Source organism: Vombatus ursinus, unplaced genomic scaffold (assembly GCF_900497805.2).
Source record: "Vombatus ursinus unplaced genomic scaffold, bare-nosed wombat genome assembly UNPS02009205.1, whole genome shotgun sequence".
NCBI classification, from domain to species: domain Eukaryota; kingdom Metazoa; phylum Chordata; class Mammalia; order Diprotodontia; family Vombatidae; genus Vombatus; species Vombatus ursinus.
This window is the reverse complement of record NW_020948983.1, coordinates 43,630,701-43,655,124: the sequence shown is the minus strand read 5'-3', so window position 1 is coordinate 43,655,124 and position 24,424 is coordinate 43,630,701. Positions and strand designations below refer to the sequence as shown.

The 24,424-nt window shown below is 35.0% G+C and overlaps 1 protein-coding gene across 1 annotated transcript in view; it reads left to right on the top strand.

Annotated features, from left to right (window-relative positions):
- Window positions 1–24,424, top strand: part of ADAMTS17 (ADAM metallopeptidase with thrombospondin type 1 motif 17) — a 471,203-nt gene that overhangs the window by 328,194 nt on the left and 118,585 nt on the right. The window lies entirely within an intron of this gene.

The window sequence follows — 24,424 nt, the reverse complement described above, 5'->3', positions numbered from 1 at the left end:
AAGAATATGTATTCACTAGGTTCTCCCCCCAATAATACCAAACCATTAATAGATTTAATACCAAATTTCTTTCTTGCCAATTAAAAGTGCCCAGCCCAATTACTTTGTTCATGTAGTTTACCAATAAGGAATATCCTTAAAATGGTATCTTTTAATCAAAGATTCATAAACTTACGTTTAGATCCATAATTTAGGTTTAGAGGAAGGACTTTATACTCTTTGAGGAGAGTAACTTCTGGCTTTTTCAGGTTATTTAATTATTTACATATATTTTATGTCATTAAAAGATAAATTGAAAAAATCAATGATCAGTTTACTATTTAAACCTAATACATAAATAACATATGTAAAACATTGATTGCATTAACCTCACTGTGAAAGGTAAAGCACCACAACATTCCCAATGATTTTACCAGTATATTACCTATATAATTTAATTTTGTAATAATTATTTTTCCATAAATACTCTACAGAAAAGGAGATTATATTCATTCAAATTGAACTACCTTCTACTTAAGCATTTTTGAGAGCAATAACATTATTTATAAAACATTGTTTACAAGAAATAATTTTAATATTGAGTTGATGACTATGGGGAAATATAAATGATAGTGATGAAAATAAAGTTACCTTCATAGCCCCTATTCATACTGCAAAAAGTAGGAAGGTCATTTCACCTCTTCATTATAAATGTTCTCTAGAAGATTCTTTAAGGACTTTTCTTCCAAAAGAAAGATCCTTATTGTAAAATCAAATTTGTCTACTGATAAAAAATACAATTTGTGAGTATTTCTGGCTTCTTACACTGAGAGTGAAAAATATGTTTGACTTTCACTTTCTTCTAAATAGTGACCTCAAAATCTCTGGATAATTTGTTTAAAAATTAAGCTACCCCAACTGACAACCACAAATAGTTGGAACTTTCCCCCACCAAAATGTAATTGAATTATGCATTTCTTTATTTTGGTTAAAAAATAATTCCATGAAAAATTATTGGAATTAAATATTAAGGGTATTTTCTTGAGAGATTTTTAATACTATGGTCATGCCCAAAAGAATTCTGAAAGATTAGAAAGGAAATATAACTTTGGGGATCTTTTGGGACAATCTTAGTGGGGAACAATGAAGACTGAAAATAAAAGTGGTATGAACAATAGTAAAAGGCTTTGAAGTTTATCCATGGCTTCTCAATGAAATTAGTTAATCATTTTCCTCCAACCTGATTTCCCATGCTTAAAGGACCACAATAGAAGATTCTCTAGATATGAAAATAGTAGTTCTTACAAATGAATGAGGCTGATAATTTAATGAGTCATTTGATATTTGTCAAATCAGAATCATCACTTTTAAATTTAGTGGTCTGTGATGTTGTGGTTTCTAATATGATATTTCATGGGACATCTACTTAGAGGGATTCTGGGAGACTTGGGGAATTGGTGATGGGCACTTTATACCTTTAAAGGATTTTTAAAATTCCAACACAGGCTGAAAGTGATCATTCTGTGAAGATAGCACTGTGGGCCATGTGGGAGCTCTTAGAAAGGAAGTTAAAGGTGATTTCATTGCACCTGCCCATGATCTGACTGTGAACAGGAACTCTCCAAATGATTTTGGCACCTTTCTCTGGTCTTTTTTTTCTCTTGTAAAAAGAAAAATGTCCATTTAGAAATACAGATTAGTAGATTCATTAGACTTTACTACAAAAACCTTCTTTGCCATATTCAAACCACTGTAATTCAGAGACTAATTATACAAGTTGAGAACTCTACACATTCCTTTTTTCTTCCACTTCCTCATGTTGCCAGAGTTTGGGTGATTTCACTATTCATCAGTACCACCGTTGGAGGGTAATAAGAAAAATGGAAAGAAAACAAAATTCAAATATATCAGTTTTAATATCTGTGAACAGCCCTCGTAAAATGATAGTTAGGAGAGGAAGTAAAAAATCATTGACCTTGGCTTTACTGCTGAAATTGAAGTTTGGAAATTTATCTGTGGATGACAATTACTCAGCCATGTCCCTCATTAACTACGGACTATAGGAAGTTAGCACAGTTAAGTCTAGACTCCACCCTGCATTTGAAATTTTGTTCCCTAATAATATTGAAGTCAGCTGTGCTATAATCACAAAAGAGACCATTTCTTGTTATTGGTTTGCCTCTACTGTCAGAAGATAATTCCAGCCAGAAGATCGCGTTTCCAGGTCTGGTTCATAATATAAAAGAAGATGCAGCAAGACACACACAAAAAAATGCTCATCCACTTGACTGTGGAAAGGTTTTATAGTTCTAGTTTCTCATTTCATATGTCCAGCATTTACTTGAATTGTAACTTCAGAATCCCATGAAATAAGATTCTAAAATAAGGAAGATTTGTGAAGAACTGTATGCTGTTATGCCCTAAAGTTCTGGTCCTTTGAAAAAATCCCTGCAACATGATGCAAGTAATGGCTAGCCTTGTTCACTTACTGCAAGAGCCTGACTCCAAAATTAAATGTTAATAGATCAGATTTTACACAGTCATTTGAATAATGTAACAGCATGATAGAGCCTGGAATTACTGCTCAAAACAGATCAGCAAGCTTAGTTTTAGGTGATAGACACTGAGTCATCCTTGGTAGCCTATCGCATCAGAAACAATATGCACTGAAATGGTAAGAATATGAGCACCAAGCATCATTGCTAGGCACCCCATTCGATTTTAGAAATTCTTTGGATGTCAGTATCATACAAGTATTAAAGGCCGAGTAGGAACCTTTATAAAGATGCAACATTCAACAAACATTATAGGTGCAGGGCCTGGCACCTAGCAGATGTTTAATAAGATAGTAAGATAAGCTCATTCATTTAATGATGTAATTAGTAAGCAGTTAAACACTTAAAAAATCTGCATTGGCCACTGAAGGAAATGCAAGGATCATTAAAACAGTCCTTACTCTCAAGGAGATTATAGTCGAGTCAAGTGTGTCTGTATGTATATATGTACGTGTGTATACACAAATATATGTATATGTGTACATATGTATATACACATACATATATAAATATATATTCATATATACTACAACACCAAATATGCAAATATTTAAGGGGCCACTATGGGAAATTGCTGGTATGGGAATTTCCTGTACTGCTGCAGATCACAACCTGTCTGATTTAGGAGATAAATTCAGGGAGTTCCTTGAGGCATATAGAGATTAATAGCTTGCCTGGGCTCACCTATGTAGTCAATCTAAGGGGCAGGATTTGAACCCCCCCCCACTCTTTCTGCCTAGAAGCCCAGCACTCTCTGTCTATAATATGTATTTCATATATATATACATACATATATATGTGAAATATATAGCTTCTATAACTCAAAACAGTGAGACAAATGTATAAACAAGGTGTTGAATAGTTCACCTGGGTTCAGGTCTCTTTTTGTGATGAAGGTGAATATACAGTGCATGTCCATTAAGATTGACAAGTAAAGTATGCAATATAGCTGAAAAGTAGGAGTTTGTTTTTGTCTTTGACACCTCTCTTCCGTCCCTTTGGAAACAGTTTAAACCTATAGAAATAGATAACCTTTTAATTCAATTAAGGGGAACAGTTAGTAGTCAGTGGTGAAGGAGAACTGTTTTCCCTGTTCAGAAGCTACACTTGCAGTCCTCGGTGCCACCAATCTGACTTAGAATTTCTATCAGAAACTGAATCTGGTCTGAGACCAGACTAAACTAAACTACAATTAATACTCCATTAACAGTTCAAAGACTACTTTTTTTTACCATTTAAAAACTATCTAATGTCTTCGAAAGTGTTTTTCTTCAGTGTTATCTTTCACTGCTTTGCAATTTTACCCCTGGCAGGATCTCAGCAGCTGTAAAAGGAACCCTTTGCTCCTTTCTTAATGGATAAGGATTTTCATTACAACACTAAATCTGTATTGCTTTTGAGCAATACTTTAGTGATTAATTAACAAATTAAAACCTATCACCTGATACAGTATGAACTTGGACCTTTGGTGTGGTCCCAGCGGCTTCCTAACCAGGGTAAAATAATTTTATTTCAGACACTTTTGTAATGATCACAAAACTCGTCATTTTGCTTCTGTGTTTCAGTGTCTAATTAGTAAACTGGAGGAATGGTTGCATAGTAGTGCATGACTTGCAGCCAGAGGAAGTAGAGACTTAAAATATACTGTTATCTGGTAGCTTAGTATCTCTTAAAGAAACAAAACCAACTCCCTACCATGTCATAGATTATTCTTTATGTGAAGTTATCATTAAGAAAAAATCTTCAAATTCTGATATGTGAATGAAAACACATGAAATACAAATGCAAAATATGCAACTTTTTTAAAGTTCTAGGATACATGGAACTTTTTTATTTGCCATTATCAACAAATATCTTATCACTCTAGAGGAAGAAAAAAAAGCAACCCTCCATATGGGACCTTTAATTGCTTGTGTGATATCCCAAATAGTGACAAAGCAAATCTGAGGCAACAAAGGCTTGAACCAGCAACAAAAAAATGCTGTTATTGAAAGATGGAAGAAAAAGGCAGAAGAAATGTTTAATTTATCATTAGGAAGTAAAGGTAAAGATTCAAGCAGGTCAAAGTCCAAGGAATAAGGAAGAATACATCTTTCCTTTTTATTTTTTTTTTTACTATGTTTTACTATGTTTATTGATGCCTTTTGTCTCACAGTCATTTTCCACTCACCCCCTTCATAACAAAGAAACACAATTAAACAACATCAGATATAGAAACCTTGTCTGAAAAGGTTGGATCTTTTGTCTTAGTAGGCCCCAACTTCTTCACCATAAGAGAAGGACTCATATTTTGTTATCTCTTCTCTTGAACCTTCATTTTTTTTCATTACTCAGATTTCAACTTATTTTTAGTGATCTTTTCATTTACATTGTTTTAGTCATCATGTACATTATTATCTTGGTTCTATTTCTCTCTGCATTATTTCATATAAATCTTCCCATGTTTCTCTGAGTCCCTCATATTTGTCATTTCTTGCCACACACTAACATATTTGCACACTCAGTATTCAAGTGGATCCATGATTTCATCGATTCTGAAGTTCTCCCCAATGATGCAAGTTACAAACCATCCATGCCTGACCATCTTGTATAACTCTTGTCCATATCTTCCCCAAAGTTCACCAACATGCTGGAGAGCTTCTTCACTTTCTCCTGAAATTACAAATGCATCAGTGAGGCATTCTGTTACCTTCACTCTTATGTGACCAACCCAATCTTCTCTTTCTCTCATACAATCCTTTGCTGACATCCTTTATTTCTCAACTTCTTTAGGGTTCTCACTAGAGATATCTTACAACTTGCTCATAGCCACCATATGTCTTTCCATTGTCCACCATGTGATGCCCATCTTTAATCCCTGAAAGACAGTGGAGTTTACATCTTACTGACATTTAGCAATACCCATAAAATGGTTGCACTGGAAAAAGTTGGGCCTTACATTCATAGAAAACTTGGCGTCAGTAAAAATGCTTTGCAGTTTTCTGAAAGCAATCTAGCTTGATTTCTTTCTTGTTTCCAACTTTGGACCCAGCCTTTTGTATACCTGTATTATCTGCTCCAGATAGACATACTATTAAACAAGTCATTAAACATTTGGATGCAGGTAGAATATGGGCATCAGAAATTCTTCATCTGTTTGGTCTTTCCTGAGTGGATGGCAAAAGGCAAAAGGAAATAGGAATATTAATGTGTATTTGTCATTAGGTAATAAAAGTAAAGATTCAAACAAGTCAAAGGCCAACTCCTTTGAGTGATTACATGTTTCTTCCAAGAAACTCTGCAATATCTTGGGGGCAATCAGCACAATGTTATTCTAGAATAGGAAAATCTGAAAGGCCTCACCATCTATGGGGAAATCAATCCTCAACCTGGAATTTGTGCTGTATCTCCTCTATCACAATGGCAAATACTTTAGGCAAATATACAACTCCTTGCTTTATAATTTCCCTGATGTCTGTTATCAGAAAGTCAGTAAACAGGATTATTTCTGTTGATGTGTGATGTGTCTTTCAAGAAATCTTAAATGATCTTGATACATGAATGAAAGATAGCTTGTCATTAAAAAATCAAAACAAAACTTGTAAGCTGGTGATTAGTTCTACCAAGTCAAATGCTTTGTTGTACAATAAATCATAAACTAAATGGAATCTTACATTCCTTATATCTTTCAGTTAATTGTGATATGCAAAGATGTGATCCACTGTTGAATATCACTTGAAAAAGTCTGCTTGTTGCCTACTAATACCCACATTAAGGATGGCCTTAATTTATGTATAGATGACCTCCATAAAGATTTTGTATAGATGGGAGAGGAGACATGTAGGTAAATAGTTGTTGTTTTCTGTCACCTTTTTTTAAATCAGTTAAGGTTCAAAATGTTTTACTCGCCTTTGGTATCTTTTCCTCTTTCAGCTACCTTGTAAATCAGTCCATCAATGTCTTCTTCATCAGTTATATCCAAAATGGTTCATCTCTATATATACTTGATCCAATCTGGCTACTTTTCTCATCTTTGTTCTCTATAGTGACATTGCTACTTCTATAAGTACCTCAGGGACTATGTTGTTAGGTTCTGAATGTGGAGATTCCATTGTCCTTGAAAAAATTGTTGTAATTTTTTTGCAAATCTTAATTTTTCTATTGTTGGGAGTCTTCTTTTCATTTGTATCCTTAATTTATACTGGTTTATCTTCTGGATAGAATTATCATAGTTGGTATCAAGGTCATTTCTGTTGTCCAATTCCCATTTTTGATTTTCAGTAGCTTATTAAATAATTCAAGATTAAGTCTTCTTAACTATACATAGATTTTTCTTTTTGCTATTTTATATTCTTATTTTTTTTATAAATTCTAATAGTACCTTTGAAGAGCTATGCACAGACAGTTGACATAAATACAACTCTTCTGTCTGTTAAAATGTAGTAAATTTCATTTTTACGATGCTATTTAATGCATGCCATTTTCAGTAGAGTTATCAGCTCTTAAAAAAAATAAGGAAAATGTTCATGATTTTGAGAGGCTTCTATATAATCTATGTGTTTGGTCCAACATTGACTCTTCCCATTTCTTGTGATCTTTGCCAATTTGCATAGTTTCGTGTGAAACCTCAAAGTTATTTTAATTGGCCTTTCATTTACTATTAGTGATTCCTAGGATGTTTTTGTATTGTCACATACAGTTTGTAAATCATCTATTGAAGACTTTTTTTACACCCTTTGACTACCTAGCTATTGGGGAGTAGTTCTTAGTGTTAAATATTTGTGTCAGTTTCGGATAGTATCTTTTTATAAGTAATATTTTATATAAATATTATGCCCATTCTACTTTTTATCTTTTAATTCTGTCTTTATTAACTCTGTGTAAAAGTTTTTAAAATCTGTGTAGGTAAAAAAGCATGCTTTATCTTTTATTTTTTATGATCTGCTCTATTCCTTGTTAGGCTAGGAATTCTCCCTTTACCTATGATCCCATTCTTTGCCAATTTCTTTATTATATGACCTTTTATATTGAAGTTAAATATCCATTTTGAGATTACTATAGTATATATTGTAATTTTCCCCCCTAATCCTAATTTCTGGCAAGCTGTTTTCCAGTTCTGCTAGTACTTCTTGTCAAAAAAGAATTTCTTTCCTGAGTAATTTATGTTTTTGAACTATTGCTTTTGATTGCTTCTGTTAGCTCTTTAATATTCCCAAATATTTTGTTGGCCTTTTTGGCCATGGTAGTACACTGGATTAATGTAGTCAAGAAACAGGACATGAAGTACCCAAAATCCCTTTCCTGAATCATAACAGATTGAGTGGATACTACCATCTAATTTACTTAAGGAAATATTTTTGATGTCTATAAAATAAAAAAAAACTTTACTCAGTGATAGTTAGTGTTTAAATAAATAACTAAACTTTCAAACCTGCTTTTAGCTGAAAATAATTTAATTCCCTTTACTGAAACTCTAGTCTATCCATTCTACCATGTGTTAAACCCGCCGAGTTACTGCAAGAATGAAAGTTTTTTCAGCTTCCCAGATGATTTAGAAGATTCAGGGAATGAAATAAATGAAAATAAATGAAAATAATGAAATAAAGACTGAATGAAATACTTAGTGGCAAATGGGAAGATATGAGATCATATGTCATCAGTTACAAAAGATTTCGTCAATTATTAGCAACATAGTACTACCATATATGTTCTAAAATTATAGTCTGGCTATCCTGATTTGGGGTTTTAGTGTGCTTTGAAAACCCAGCAGAAAAGTAGTGGAGTTGGTTTTTGGTAGGAGATACTGAGTGACCAGGAGCCTGTGACAATGTTTGGAAATTTTTCATCTATGTGTTCTTTTGTTACAGGCTATATTGAAGCGACTATAATTCCTGCTGGAGCCCGTCGGATCCGAGTGGTTGAAGACAAACCTGCCCACAGTTTTCTGGGTAAAGAAATTGTTTGATTTTCAGTTAACTTAATGAGAAAATTTAACTTTCATCAGTCGAACTAGTCGAACTATTTTGGTTCAGTATTGTTTCCTCTGAGTTACATCTAATCTTCTAGATCATATTTTTTTTAAAACATATTGTCTGAAAGAATCATATAATAATGTAAAAATTGTTAACCTGTAATTACCTCTAAAACTGAAAAACAAAGCTTTTGCAGGAAAGTTTAAGATGTAATGATAAATCTAGGCACGATTTCCTTTGCTTAAAACCCATGTAAGTAGCCAAACCTCAAAGCAACTTTTGACCCATCAATTGTGTCCTGTATCGTTGACTCACCAGAATCTCTCTGGCTCATGATTAATCTCTTCTACTGAGGAAAAACAACTATTTCTAAATCTGTCTGAAACCCTGATGAAAACCAGAATCGAGGGATAGGTGTCACTGTAAGTTCATAGACTTAGAGATGGAAGGGGCTTTAGAAGCTACTGAGTCCAGTGCCCTCATTTTGCAGAAGAAAATGAATCCTAGAGAATTTATGACCTTTTCAGGGTAACATAGCTAGTAAATGACTGAGGTAGTATATGGACGTAGTTCTTTCTGACCACAAGTTCAATGCCCTATCCACCATAACATTCTGCTTCCACATCATCACTGATAAGAGAAGTCATTTTTATAAAAATAGATAAATAAAGCATTTATTAAGCACTTGCTATGTGCCCTGATAGTGTGCTAAGCATCTAAAATACAAATATGACAAAAAGACTGTCCTCACCTTCAGGGAGCTTCTAGTCTAATGGATGGTGGGGGAAGATAACACATAAAAAGGAGCTGGAAAGTTGAGGGGAGGAAAGGGTTCTAGTCTAAGGCAAGGTGGAAAAGTCTGGGAGTTGAGTGGGAAAGAAATGAACATGGATGGCCTAAGCAGATTCTAAAATGGTAGTCCTCAATAGGAACTCACCAATCAGAAGAAGGGGCTGCAGAGAAAGTGGCATCTCCAGAAAGTGGCTGCTGGGATAGAAGTGGAAAAGTCTAGAGAGTCAGAAGTAGAGCCAGGAGAGAAGTGCTGACAGTTCTGTTTCATTCTTTTTTTTTTTTTTTTTTTGGTGCAGCAATTGGGGTTAAGTGACTTGCCCTAGGTCACACAGCTAGTATGAGTCAAGTGTTTGGTGTGAAGCCGGATTTGAACTCAGGTCCTTCCTCCTGACTTCAGGGCCAGTGCTCTATCCACTGTGCCACCTAGTTGCCTCTGCTTCATTCTTTATTTCATTGCTCTCTTCCTTCTAGTTCCATCTCCAAATCCTCAGGATCATGTGATTCAATTGGGTCTCACGTCAAACTTTCTGCAGACTTTTTCCCACTCTATTTGTCTTTACTGTTTTGTAAGATTATGCTGGCCCACCATTCTCCTCTGTAATTTTCTGTAAATGAATTTACATCCTAAATTGCTTTTGCTCTTAGCTATCATGTCCCTCTGCTTGGCAAAAAGACTGAGTTTTTGCTAATTCAGGCAGCTGCTGAGCTCCTTTGGCCTTTTTCTTGCAGTGATCACTTTATATTACTTCAACTTGCTTCCTATTTTTTTTTTTTGTTTTGAATAGTTCGTTTGAATAGGGCTATACAAAATATCTTCTAATTTTAATTTTATTTTGATATTGATTTGATCTCTACTCTAAAGAATGTATTATCTGATTATATACAGACAGCTGATTCAAAAATGAATCCCACATCAGAAACCAGTGATCTGCTAACATACAGTGAATATTATCTATGTGGATGCTGTTCAGTATCCAGTGTCTTCCAGCTCTTATAGAAGGATATATTTGTGGCATATAAGCACTAGGCTTCTGGGTAGCATCAACCACTTACTTAAATATGTCTGAGGATGCTACTATAATCATTGTACCCTACATGATAAATTCTTATCTCTAGCTCTTCTTATTTGGTATTGATTTTTGTTGTAATGAATCAAAGATTTGATTGTACAAGGAATGACTCCTATATTAGTTACCAGTGCTTCCTATGTTATGTTAACATCACTTTTTGTCATGTCAGTGCTTGCCATTTCTAGTACCTTCTGACACTTTCCTTAAAATATTTCTGCTGTATAAACATGAGACTTAAATATATATATATATATATATTTCATATTATATATATGTATTTGAAAAGTCATCGGGCTCTTTCATTTCTTAATTCTGCATCATGTTTTCTAACTAATTTGGGGGATGTTCTATTCTGTTCACCTTTGCATTGATGTCACTGAATATTAAGCTATCTGTTGAATCAGTTTAGAGAATCTTACTGCATTCTCCATGGAATTTCTTTATGCCTCCATCCTCTGCAACAGATGTTATTATGTAAGCTATAATTGTCTTCATAATGGCCTTTTTTGTGTATGCTTTATTCCTCTCAAATTATCTTGTAGTTATCTGTGTCTATCTGGTAAAACCCTCAATAGAATATAAACTCCTTGAGGGCAAGGAGTATTTCATTTTTGCTTTTTTATTCCTAGAGCCTAGCACAGTGCCTTGCTTCAACAGGTCCTTAATAAATGTTTTCTGAATTAAATGGAATCATGAGCATAACAAGGTGAGTTAGTTGACTGTATCAATTCAGGTGTTCAGCAACCATTTAACATATGCAAGGCTTTGTGCTATGTGTCTCATAATACATGATGAAATCCACCCTTACAGTGAATTGATTTACCTTCTCCAAAGAAAATTTGTGATGTAACTCTCTGTGACATCTTTATATCTTACACTTTCATTTATATCAAGAATATAAATATGGCTAGAATTCATTTTCTCTAATATATCAATTCTCTGGTCAGTGGAAAATAATTTCACATTCAGAACTAACAGTTAAATGAATGTTTATTGATGGTCTATACGTAAGTATTATGATGATGACTTCCCTTAATCAGTTAATGGAAGTTCTCTCACTTTCTTTTTCCATTTAGAATCAGACTTATTGCCTTCCACTACAATTAGGTAGGCAATCTCTGAACCATGCCTCTGCATTACCTCTACCATGTCTCTCCTCTTTTCAGGTTCTTTTGCTATTTACTTTTTTGCACATGAAATAGTAACAAGTTCAAACCTACAAGGGCAGGAGGTAATGGATACAAAGATAAATAAAACCCCTTTCCTCATTGAGTTTACAATGTAGTAAATCCTCTGAATTGAACAGGAGAATACTTCTACTTATTTTTAAATTTTTATTTTTTTTAAACTAAATTTTATTCATTTTTGTTACATTTTAAGTTTTGAATTGTCTCCTTTCCCCTTCCCCCTCTGTACTAGAGAAGGCCACCATTTCACTCACACTCACACACACACACACACACACAGAATATATATTTATATATGTAAAATATATCTGTATACATTTATATTTGTAAAACCATACTATGTATACTTCTGTTCATGTTCTTCCTCTTGAAGTGGATAGCATCTTTCTTCATAGATCCTTTGTAGTTGATTTGTATATTTATAATAATCAGAATAACTTGGTCATTTACTGTTATTCTTCAAACACTATTGCTGTTACTATATACAACATTCTCTTGGTTTTGCTCATTTCACTCCATTATTTCATGCAAGTTCATGGTTTTTTTTTCCCTAAAATCAACCTACTCATCATTTCTTATAGCACATTAATATTCCATCACAATCATATACCACAGCTTGTTTAGCCATTCCCCAAGTGGTGAGCATCCCCTCAATTTCCAGTTCTTTGCCACCACAAGGGGAACTGCCATAAATATTTTAGAACATATAGCTTATATTCCTTTTTCCCTGATTACCTTGGGCAATAGACCTAATAGTAGTATTGGTGAGTCAAAGCGTATACAGAGTTTTATAAATCTCTTTAGATATAATTACTGACTGCCCTCCAAAATGATTGGATCAGTTCATAGTTCCACCAATGGTATATTAGTGTCTATCATTTTAGCCAATCTGACAGGAATGAGATAATATCTCCAAGTTGTTTTAATTTTTATTTCTCTAATCAATAATGATTTACAGCATTTTTATATGACTATAAATAGCTTTGGTTTCTTCATCCAAAAACTGCCTGTTCATATCCTTTGACCATGGGAATGATTCATATTCTTATAAATTTGACAAAGCTCTCTATATGTTTGAGGAATGAGACACTTATCTGATAAATTGTCTATACATTTTTCCCAATTTTATGCTTTCTTTCTAATCTAGGGTACAAAAAAATTTTAATTTAATCTAATCCAAATTATCCATTTTACATCTCACAATGCTTTTTATCTCTTGTTTATTCATAAATTCTCCCATCCATAAGTCTGATAGATAATATATTCCATGTTTTTCTCATTTACCAATGATATCTCCCTTTACTTCTAGGTCATGTATCCATTTTGACCTTATCAGTAAATAATGTAAGATATTGGTGCTTCTGCTTATTTTTTACCACTTACTTTCAATATAGCATTTTCTTGAGGATATTTTGGTATAGACTATGAGAGTAAAAAGCAATTATTGCTTGAGTCTACCTTCTCCAAATTATAAGTTGAGTGGAACTTTGGGATTTTGTATATAATGATAAAGCATGTTGTTAGTTACTGTTTGCTTTTCTTTAGCCTGTCCCATGAAACATGACCACACCTACATACACAATGGTTGGTATAGCAGTGCACCTGGAAAACAATAAAAGCCACTTTTCTTGACCTATAGAAAACTTCATTTTCCAGAAACTAGCTTTTTTTTCCCCTGCTTAACCAGGTGGGCTTTGAGCAGAGTATTTATGAAGCAGACACATCCTTCATCTCCTATGAGGTAGGTAGATAATAATTATAGTTCTCTCCGGAGTTTGTCTTGTCTGGGAACTAGAAAAGCAGTTAAGAAAACCAGAGGCCTTCTTTGTACTTTGACCACCTTTCCTGGGGTGATGATAGAGACATTTGAATCCTTAATCTCATTCCTCAGCATTTCATTCCTGTAAGAAAAGGGACATTTCACAAAGATGAATTTTGTGGGCAATCAAATAAAATACAGTCCTTGGCTGTCCGGCATAGGAGAATCAGCTTCATGATTTTTCCATTCCATTCATATTTGGTAGCCTGAATGTCCAAGAAAGCATGATAGCCAGGGAGTCCATGAACTTGGATGAGGGGACAAAAATTACGTCTTTATTTTCAATAACCTCTAACTGAAATTTCACATTTCTTTCAATTATCTAAAAACTTTATTTTCCAGACTGCCAAAGTTGTCCATGACACCAAAAAAGATTAAAAGCTCCTGCTCTACAGGAAATAATGACCTTAGGCCTTTTACCATTGCCCTAGACCACTCTTCTTTGCTCTAAGAAGAGGATCTTGTGTGAAATCTGTCAGTTACCCAGTTGTGTGGGCTACTGGGAACCAAATCTCTCATTCCAAACTGACAGGATTATTACAGCCATCTCAACAAAGGGCACAATTGAAGTTGGTCTCTGTATTCATTATGTTTCTAAAGTTAGTTCAAATAGTTCTGTTTCCAGTAGGGGCTGGGTGCTTTGGAAGTTGAATCATTTTTTTTTTTCATTTGCTGGGAGCAACTCCTGAAGATTTTACTCCACCTACATTCAACCCAAGCAGGCTGGCTGGCTGGCCAGCTAGTTTCACAGCTCAAAACCACCTGGAACAGGAAATGCCTCGGCAGTTTGTGTCCATAGGCTGAGAAGAGAGTTGGAAGCACTCTGAGTAGAAATAAAATGTACTGACTTAATGCCAGTATTAGAAGTAGGTTGATTGTGGGTCAAGTCTTCTAGACTGTCCAGAGGGAGGAGAAATGAACAAAAACTTCACCTACTGTACAAGTCAGAGCCAGAGGGGAGAAATGTGAGCAGAGTCAAACACCTGATACCTGCCTCTGGCTGCATATATAAAGGAGCCTTGACTCCCGCTGGGGAAATCTAGCCTGCTAATTCCTCCTAATGGCTTCCAGGCTTTCTGCTGCAGAACCTGAAAATAAAGTGAATATGTGGCACATGAGTATATCCAAAAGAAAAATGAGGTAGGGCAAATACACAACAAAGGACATCAAGCTCGAAGATATTCAGGAACAGCAGGGAAATCATGAATGTTCAGTTAGGTTAAATCTGTTCTACCTTGATGCCTTTACCCAAGCTGTCCTCTACCTCATTCAGTGGACTCTAAATAGAGTGCCAATTGAGAGTCCCTATCTAGTGTTAGGTACTCTGTATTTTTTTTTTTCAAACCCAAACTAATGGCCCCGGGCAAAATTCATGAATCAGAAACTTTAGAATCAGCAAATTAGTACTCAAGTAGAAACAGAAACAAGTAGGTTTAGAATCCTCTGTGCTCCCCAAAGCAAATCCTTGTATTTGGCAATCATACAGCACTTTGAAGTTTTGACAGCTTAAATTTCAAGAATGAGCTAACTAATCTCCAAATCATTCTGGATTAAGATGATTATAATAACAATGCACCCTTCACTCCCTGGGATAAAAAAAAAAGATGGAGGAAGGTAGAGGATCTAGATAACATGGGAAGTAGGGAACTGGATAGTTGAAAGCTGGTGCAAGTCTAATGAAAGATATTGTACTGAATGATTAGATCACTCTTTCAAGTATGCTGACTAGACTACTCCTTCCTTAATTTCTTTCTTGCCTTAATTTAACATTTATCTACCACTTGCTCATACTGTATAACTCTAGGAAAGAAGAACCTAGATCATTGTAAAAAAAAAAAAAAAAAAAGAAAAGAAAAGAAAATCTTAGTTACTTGCCAACTTATTTTAATAGAAAAAGCATTTGAGAGCAGATTTTTATTAGTATCATAGAATTTTAGGGGGCAGGGCAGTTAGTCATAAGTTAGCCCAACACTCATTTTTTTTCAAAAATATTTTTATGCTGAATTTAGCAAATACTGATTTAAATGAGCATTTCTGTATGTCAAATAAAGCAGAGGATTTACTGAAACTGCCTATCTCTAATACACGTAGCTTGCTTTTCTTTTTAAGTATATAATAAATTCAATATATTACTTTCAAAGCCATCCTGCTTAACTGGATTTCCTTCTAAACATAATTACGGGGGGAAGGGTGGTGCTAGTTGGCACAGTGGTTAGAGCACCGGCTCTGAAATCAGGAGGACCTGAATTCAATTCCTATCTCAGAGCAAACACTTGACACTTACTAGCTGTATGACCCTGGGCAAGTCACTTAACCCCAATTGCCTAAAAAAAAAAAGCATAATTCTGTTTGCTTCTATGCATTTTACAAAATGCTTCAATGACTTTTTTTTTTTGACAAAACTATTGCTATTCCCTTTACCCTCTTCAAAAAATTCCTTCCCTTCATTGGAAAAAAAAAAAAGCAAAAGCAAAATTTTTGTAACAAGTATACATAACCAAAATAAATCCACACTTTGGCCAAATCCAAAAGCACATGTTTCATTCTGCACCTTAAGAACATATCTTCATAATAATGTGGGTAGCATGATTCATTATCAAACCCTCTGGAATCATGTGTTCTTACTTCCTTTATCAAATTTCTTGTGTCTCAGAATTCCAATCCCCTCATTTTACAGATGAGGAAACTGAGGTGCCTAGAAGTTAAGTAAGTGACTTGCCCCAAGGTAACAGAGGGATTAATTATCAGAGGTAGCCAGATTGGTAGTAAGCACTAGGAGCTGAGATACAGACCTACTCCCTCATACTACAAAGTGAACACTTTCCTTCTCCAGCTTTTTTGGTTGCAGCTGCACCAGGTGTCAGATAATATCATAATATCTTGGTAAATGGATATATCTAGTCACTAGCTGTCTTTTCAAAACAATACAGTTAAATTGTTCTATTGAAATGCACCTGTCCTCTGCACCAGAACATTTGACATTGCTATATCTTCTATTCCTCTCACCCAGGCTACTGCTGCTGACTTTCCTTAGTATAACCTTTAAAGGATACAGAATCCCACTGTTAACATAGAAAAAGATTTTGCTGTCCAACTGTCCTACTTTAGGGATATAGGAACAAGGTACCAGATTGATTGTGGAAATCAGAAGGTGACATGAAGATCTGAGTACAGATGATTCCCTCCCTCCTCTTCCTTTTCAGTCTTTTTTTTTAGTTTTATATAAACTTTTCCATACCCAGCAAGAAGTAAAAAATGCAAAAATAAGAGATCATTACACTGATTTCACTTTCTCTACCATTTCCTATTATTCTAACATACACAAAGAAAAAGTAATAAGTAAAACACCAAAAGAAGCCACAGCAAGTCTAGTAAACAAACCACTTATCGTAGATTTCTGCATTTAGACCTACTGATTTCATATTCAAGTTAATAACGAACTTTTTCATTCACTAGAAAAGAAATCAAGGCAATCTGTATGTTGTGTTACAGGAAGGTAAGATACTAAAAGTCTGGATAAAATCTAGATTTGTCCTACATAGACCACAACCATCATTTAACCAATAGTCCTTTTGACTATAAATCAAAGAAAATCTGTGAACTTGCCTGTGCTCTAAGAGGATCTTTTGTGAAATCTGTCTGCATCCAGGTTAATTGTGAGCTGCTGGAAATCAAAACTAGCTCTGTACTGAGTCAGAATCAAAAACATTGATTAAGCACCTACTGTGTGGCAGAAACTATGCTAAGCACTGAGATTATTATGTGAAAACTGGATTATTGCAGTCATTCTTAACAAAGGACAACTGAAGTTAATAATAAATAAGGAGGGAGATCTGAGTTCAAATAGAGCCTCAGACAAATTACTAGCTGTGTGATCCTGGGTAAGTCATTTAACCCCTATTTGCCTCTGTTCCTCATCTGTAAACCTGGGACATACAAGAGAAAGAAATGGCAAACCACTCCAAAATCTTTGCCAAGAAAACCCTATGGACAAGTCCATGGGGTCATGAAGAGTCAAACACAACTGAGTGACATAAAGAGGATTTAGAAATCAGCATTCTTCTCTTTGGAAGTATTAACCACCTATGCTTTTTTTTAAATAAAATTTTATTAATATCTTTTTTACATTGCCTTGATTTCCCCCCGTATCTTCTCAGTCTTCCCTCCCAGACAGTCAACCTTTAGAACAAAAAAAAAAAAAAAGATAAAGAATAAGTGAAAAAATTCAGCAAAGTCAATTAATGTATTTTAAAATGACTTCACATGCAGTGTTTCTTATGCATGAACCACCCCATACGTACATACACACACACCCTCACACACACCTACCACTTCTGCAAAAGAAATGGATGAAGTGACTTCTCCTATCTTTTCATTGGGGCCAGGCTTATTCTTTAAAATTTTGCACATTCATTTTTGACTGGTGGTTTACAGTGTATATCTTGTTTTCCTTACTATGCTTACTTTGCTTTGCATCAGTCCTTATAAATCATTTCATGCTTCTCTGTATTCATCATATTCATGGTTTCTTATGGCATAGTAATAGTCTATTACATTCATGCTTCTTTGCAACATTATGTGTTTTTGTTTACAAACACATTAATGTTTTTGTTTAGCCACTGCACAAATAATGTGCATTGTCTTTGTTGCCTGTTTTTTGCTACCGTGGAGTACTGAATATAAATATTTGTGTATATATGGACTGGTCCCCTATTCTTTCCTTGCTTTTTGTAGTTGCCATACACTGTCAAATGCAGAAATGGTTGTTGTCATAAGCACACCTTTCTGGGGAAAGCAACTGACAACCTCTTCAATGGAGTAGCCAAATAGAAATTTGAAAGGTCTCTTCACTTCTCCTGAAAGGTCCCTGTGGGCAATGTGATTATTACAAGTGTTACTTGGTCATTCAAAGTTTATTCACTATGGGGCTGTTCTGGACCAGGTCTGTGCATACAGCTGCTTCTCTACTCAAATTAAGATCTTGAGGTTTCACCAACTGGGCAATATGAGGCCCATTCAGTATTTGGATGGGAAACCTCCAAGGAAAAAACAAATTACTTCAGAAATAATGTTAGTCGTTCAGTATACCCTCCTTCTTATTCAACTACTGTAGTATCTGCTCTGGCAATACCTCCTGGAATATTCCTTTTCCAGAACCTAGTTGGCAACATCATAAATTTCATTGGCTAGCCTTCAAATTTTATACTGAACTCTCCCTGTCCTGTCTTCCATATCTTCACTTCATTCCTATTACTAAATGTCATTCTCCCTTATTTACCCTTAGGATAAATATCTATTCTTTAACATTTACTCCTTGATTCCTTTTTTAGGTACATGGTCAGAATGTTTTGTAGTAATAATAGAAAGAATATCTGTTTGACATGCTGATTAAATTCTATCTTAGGTGTTTTGTTGTATTTCACCTACATAAAATTCTTCCGCTATTTTTATTGTAGAAGGTGTGACTGTACTCCCCACACTTCTAAGTAGTATTGCCATATTTGGTTTCATAATGATTGCCAGGTGTACCTCTCCTGTTCCTCTTCTAATTCTTCCTGCTTCTGCCCCTCCAGAGAACCTATGGAATGGGGAAGAGGGTACATGGCAGCACGTAATTCAGTAACTAACTCTAAGGTCTGCAGAGTGAGCAAGATAAATCCTTAAGCAATAAGAAAAGGTAAAAAAGAAATATTGTTAATGTCATTGGTAGTTGCCAGGTCTAATACAGACATTTAGGAGATAGTCAAGGAAATACATGCAAATTTAAATATTCCTCTCTACTAAGAAATAAGGTGATTTTAAAGAACAAAAATGGGATAATCCAGTCATTGAGAAAGCTGGGATTCCTAGTCAGCCTTTACTTCCCTTAATCACCTATGGTATTTTTCACCTCTTTTCTCCCCATTAAAATCAGTTTTAGCATTCCCATCCACAGCAATTACATAGGTAGGTAATCTCCAAAAGGTATATATGAGCACTAGTCCATAGCTTTGACTCTACTATGTCCCTCTTTCCATGGTATTTATTATTTCATCCATAACACAGCAACAATGTCAAACCTACAAGTTAAAATTTTGAAATGTCTATGCATTTATTGATATTGAGTGATTTTTATTAGGCTTATAATGATAAAGAAGACAATAGAAACATGAAGAACTGAAAAATCAACCATGTCTATGAAATGCAGATATGGGGCAAGCCCATTTTTGATAAATAACTGTTTACTAGTAATCATCATAGAGATAAAGGGACTTTAGATGTCACTTACTCCAACTTTTTAATTTTAGAGGTGAAAAAACTAAAGCTCAGAAAGGATATCACTTGCCTAAGGTTACACAGGTAGTATGCAGCAAAGCCAGGCCAATATCCTCTAATCCCAAATCTGATGTTCTTCTCGCTGTACCACATTGTAAAACGGATTCTTGTTTAAGTATAGGTTGTACCAAATAGTCTCCAAGGTCCCTTTTGTTATCTCTGGAATTGTTATCATGCTACTTATAAATATTCTAATAACTTCATAAAATAAAATTGTCATGTGCAATATTAGAGGATCCATAATTTCATCAATTTGGGCCTTCTTCCACCAGTTGACTAAACTATCTATATCTTCTTGTCCTTTGCATTCATCCATGCCCTTCTACAAATCTTGTATAGGTATTACACTTAATATGTAAGAAGCCCTTTGCTAATTCTTTTAAAATTATATGGACGCCACTGAAATAGGGAGTCTCTCTAATTCTTCTCTCTCTCCTTGACTGCATGACCAGGCTATCTCCTTTTTCATTATAAACATAAACTTATATAGTCTACCAAAGGTTATCTAAATGTAGGAGCTGGTACAAAAGGCTGAATATAAAATTATGGTTTAAAAATATGTCTATCAAGAAGTCTATAACTTAATACTTATTGAATTAGTATATTGTCCAATGAGAGCCTAAAAGATTAATGAGATTGGTAGTTTTCATAATTTGAAAGTATACTTTAAAATACTAACTGCAGATGAGTAAGATACAATGATGAAATTTTGTAGGCTAAGAAAACAAGCTTTTAAGCTGGAAAACAGATCAAAAGACAAGCTATCCTTGGAATAAGGAAATCCAACACCTCTCACAACCAGTCTACCCAAGGTTTATATTAATAGAGCAGTTTTGATACATGTACATGGAACATGAGAACCTGTGGAGATTGTGGCTGAGAATTTGGTTACTGTGAGAACAAGCTTCACATTTTGACACCTTTACATTCATCACAAAAACATATAATAACAAAAACCTACACTATAATCCAGAGAATCTGAGAATTAGAAAATGAAATGTGAGGGCACCCACTGATGAAGAGCCCATGTCCCATGCCCCGTAGATCAAGTCACATAGTACTTGTTGATATCCCAACATCATGCCTTTCAGTAGCTGGGGAGCTTTACACATATCGTATACTTTTCAAGAAGGAAATGGATAAAATTCCAAATACCAGAGCTTCTAAATATTAGTTTTCAACACCTTTGTTGCTGCCTTTATTTCCATCCTGCTAGCCACATGGTGTTGTTCTAAGAGTTTTCTGCATTGCATGCTTATGTGTCCTATTGGAGATGAGACACAGATACATTAGGCCTCAAACTTTAAAAACTCCATTGTGATCCAAGCTTTACTTTCAGAATTCAGTAGGACCCTTAATTATTACTTTGTTACATACTTCATGCAAACAAATTTGGATTTAAAACTCTAACTTTAGACAGTCCAAGGTAAGAAACAAATTACAATTTCTTCAACTTCTACTTGCAAAATATTCTAGATCTAGTGAATTTCCTGTCCATGACAATACCTCATTGAGGGCAAGCATTTTGATAACTAAGAGATATGAAATTATCTATGAATTTAGGGAATGTATCCACCACTAATTCTATTTCCTGGATTTCCCTTCCTCCATCCAACCCCCATTCTATGACAGGGAATATATGGTAAAACAATCATTCATGAAGAGTTTCTTCATTTGACTATGAGTTCAATGAGTCAACAGTGTGTTATGGTTGTTAAAAAGTAGTGTAGTCTTAAGTTACATTAATAGAAGTATAGTCACCAGAGCAGGGAAGATTATAATCCTACTGTATTGTGTGAAAATTAGACTGCAAATTTGGATAATTATGTTCAATTCTAGGTGCCATATTTTGAGAGTTCTTGACAAACTGAACTGTCTCCAGAGGAGGATGACCAGCATAGGAAGAAAGAAGGAATAGAGGAAGGAAGAGAAGAAGGAAAGAGAGGAAGGGAGGGGGAAGTGTAGCATATAAGAAACAAATGAGAAGGAACAATTGAGGTTGATTAGTTTGAAGATGAGAAAAGGTAGAATATGGCTCCAAAGGGCAGAATTAGGACCAATGCCTGAAAAATTACAAAAGCAGATTTTGGCTCAGTGTAGAGTGGTTTCCTTATAATTAGGACTATACAAAATGGAATGTACCTCCTTTCTGAGTCCTCTTCGCTGGGGTTCATGCAGTGCCTCGCTGATGACCTGCTTTGGTAAGACATAGAAGGAATTCATTCATCAAGTGAGGACCTAGATAATCTCTGAGATCTTTTCCAAATCTGTGGTTCACCAGCTTTTATGAAAGTCTGCAAAGCACTTAAAATGTCTTGGATAACCATAGCTCCTAAGAGTTTTGTTTCTAATAACATGAAGTTGGATTTCAATTCTTAATACTTCAGGGATCTCTGATTTCCTTGTTTGGGCACTCATTCTACCAATGTAGATCATAAAGGCTCTATGCCTTAGTAGTATGTTCTCATGAGTAACTGTAGTTAAAAAAAATAATAAAACCAACAACAAATCACCTGGTGTCCAGTCCTTTGATGATGACCTTCTATTTTCCTCAGACAAAAGACATACAGTTCATCACCATACCTGTTGGTGACATTATTCCAGCTTGCTGGAATGTGGCTGAGGTTGAACCCCTCCAGCAAAGACCCAGAGTCCCAGTAATCATGAGTGGAGTCCCATCTAACTATTCTGAAGTACTAAACAAGGAATCTGTTTTATAGCAATAAGAAACTTCCATTGGGTTTTTATTAGGCAAATGAAATTGCTAAATGATTTGTTAAACCTTGGTTAAGCCCATTCATTACTCAAGGAAGAGTTAACAGAAAACCTTTTTGGTTTTCTCCTTTTATGTTGAAAAACTTCCTATGATGCATGAATCTACTTTGCCACTTTAAGTGTAAACCTCTGAACATAATTTAATAATCTTTGATGATTGAAGAGTTTATTGTCCCTCAGTATCATCATTAGAATACTGAAGATACAGATTAAGAAAGTGTAGGAAGTAAGCTGAATGTGTACTAAGTACAAAATAGATCCTGAAAATTGCGATTTGAACTCTCTAAAATTACCCAATGACTTGTTTTCTTGTCATTTGCTTCTTTTTCCTAAAAGCTAAGTATGTCCCAATACTGATAAACAAATGGTTCCAGTTAGTTGACATCTGGATTTATAGTTTTTATTTAACTTTTCAGAGCATAGAAGGGAACACATAGTTTTCCCCTTAAGTTTAAAGACAAAATGGAAACATTGGCTGAACAATTCAAAAAATAAATTATAGGACTTATATTGGAAACAGAATTTATTCCTTGTGGCCAATCATGCTTTAATGCTGTTGTATTATTATATATTTTAATTCTATCTTGAGGTGTGATAGAGCAAACATGTAAACTACAAGAACAAAAAAGTTAAATATGTGTCAGGGACACATCCAGGACACTTGTAGTGCTACCCACAGAAAACATCTATGGAGCATCAGTTCAGACATCTGTTGAGAGTTACTTCCACATGTCTAGTGCTTGGGTTTCAAAATCACTTTTAATGGAGCAACAATTGTTTCTTGAAGGAACACTTATTTTTCAAATGCTAGATAACTTCAATGCCTTAAGAGATACTTGAGTTGGGGAAGTAATACTGAAAAGCTCTAGGAAAGTAACTACAAATACGAAAGTATAAATCAGTTTTAATGGAACAACAATTGTGTCTTGAAGGAACATTTATGTTTCAAATATTAGATAACCCAAATGCCTTAAAAGATACTTGAGTTAAGGCAGTAATACTGAAAAGCTCCAGGTACATGAGTTCAAATATTAAAATATCCTGGCTAGAGAAACAAAGTATTTTCTTAACATATGACACTTAGAAAAATTAAATATTCTGTTGTTTGTATAGCCAGGTAGAGTGGCATTGTATCTATTATTGTTGTTTAGTTATTCAGTTGTGTCCCACTCTTTGTGACCCTGAGTACCGTGGCATGCCAATACTGTCAATGGAGTTTTCTTGGCAAAGATACTGGAGTGGTTTGCCATTTCCCTCTCCAGTAGATTGAGGCAAATAGAGGTTAAATGACTTGTCCAGGGTCATACAACTAAGTGTCTGAGGCTGGATTTGAACTAGGTTTTTTCTGATCCAGGCCATACCACTGAGCCACCTAGCTGCCTCTCCTACCAAAATAATGCCATTAAATTCATGAGAATGTGATTAGGGTATTTCATTTTCTGAAACTGAAGAAACCTTAACTTGGGATTTGGAAGAAAGAAATCCCGTTCATGGTAGAGCAACCAATACAGTTTTTTCCCCAAAGATTATGCATGTCCATTCTCTAGATACTAAAGACTACGCATGTGCAAAATTGAACTCGTTATCTTTCCCCTTAACACCTCCTTGCCTCCAAACTTTCCTGTTACTGTTCTGGTACCATCCTCTCAGGCCATCAGACTCACAACCTAGGTGTTATCCTCCACTCCTCACTCTTTCTTATCTCCCCTCCCCATATCCAATTTATTGCCAAGGCCTATTGATTTCATTTTTGCAATATCTCTTGAATATGTCCCCTTCTCCCTTCTGATACTGCCACCATCCTAGTCCAGTCATCATCCTCTCACACTTGAACTGTTGAAATAGCCAGCCGGTGGGGCAGGGGGAATTCTGCCTGCCTCTGGTCTCTCCCCATTCTAATCTATTCTCCATGCAGATCCCAAAGTGATTTTCCAAAAGCACAAGTCTGACCACATCAACCCTCATCCTTACTCAATAAAAC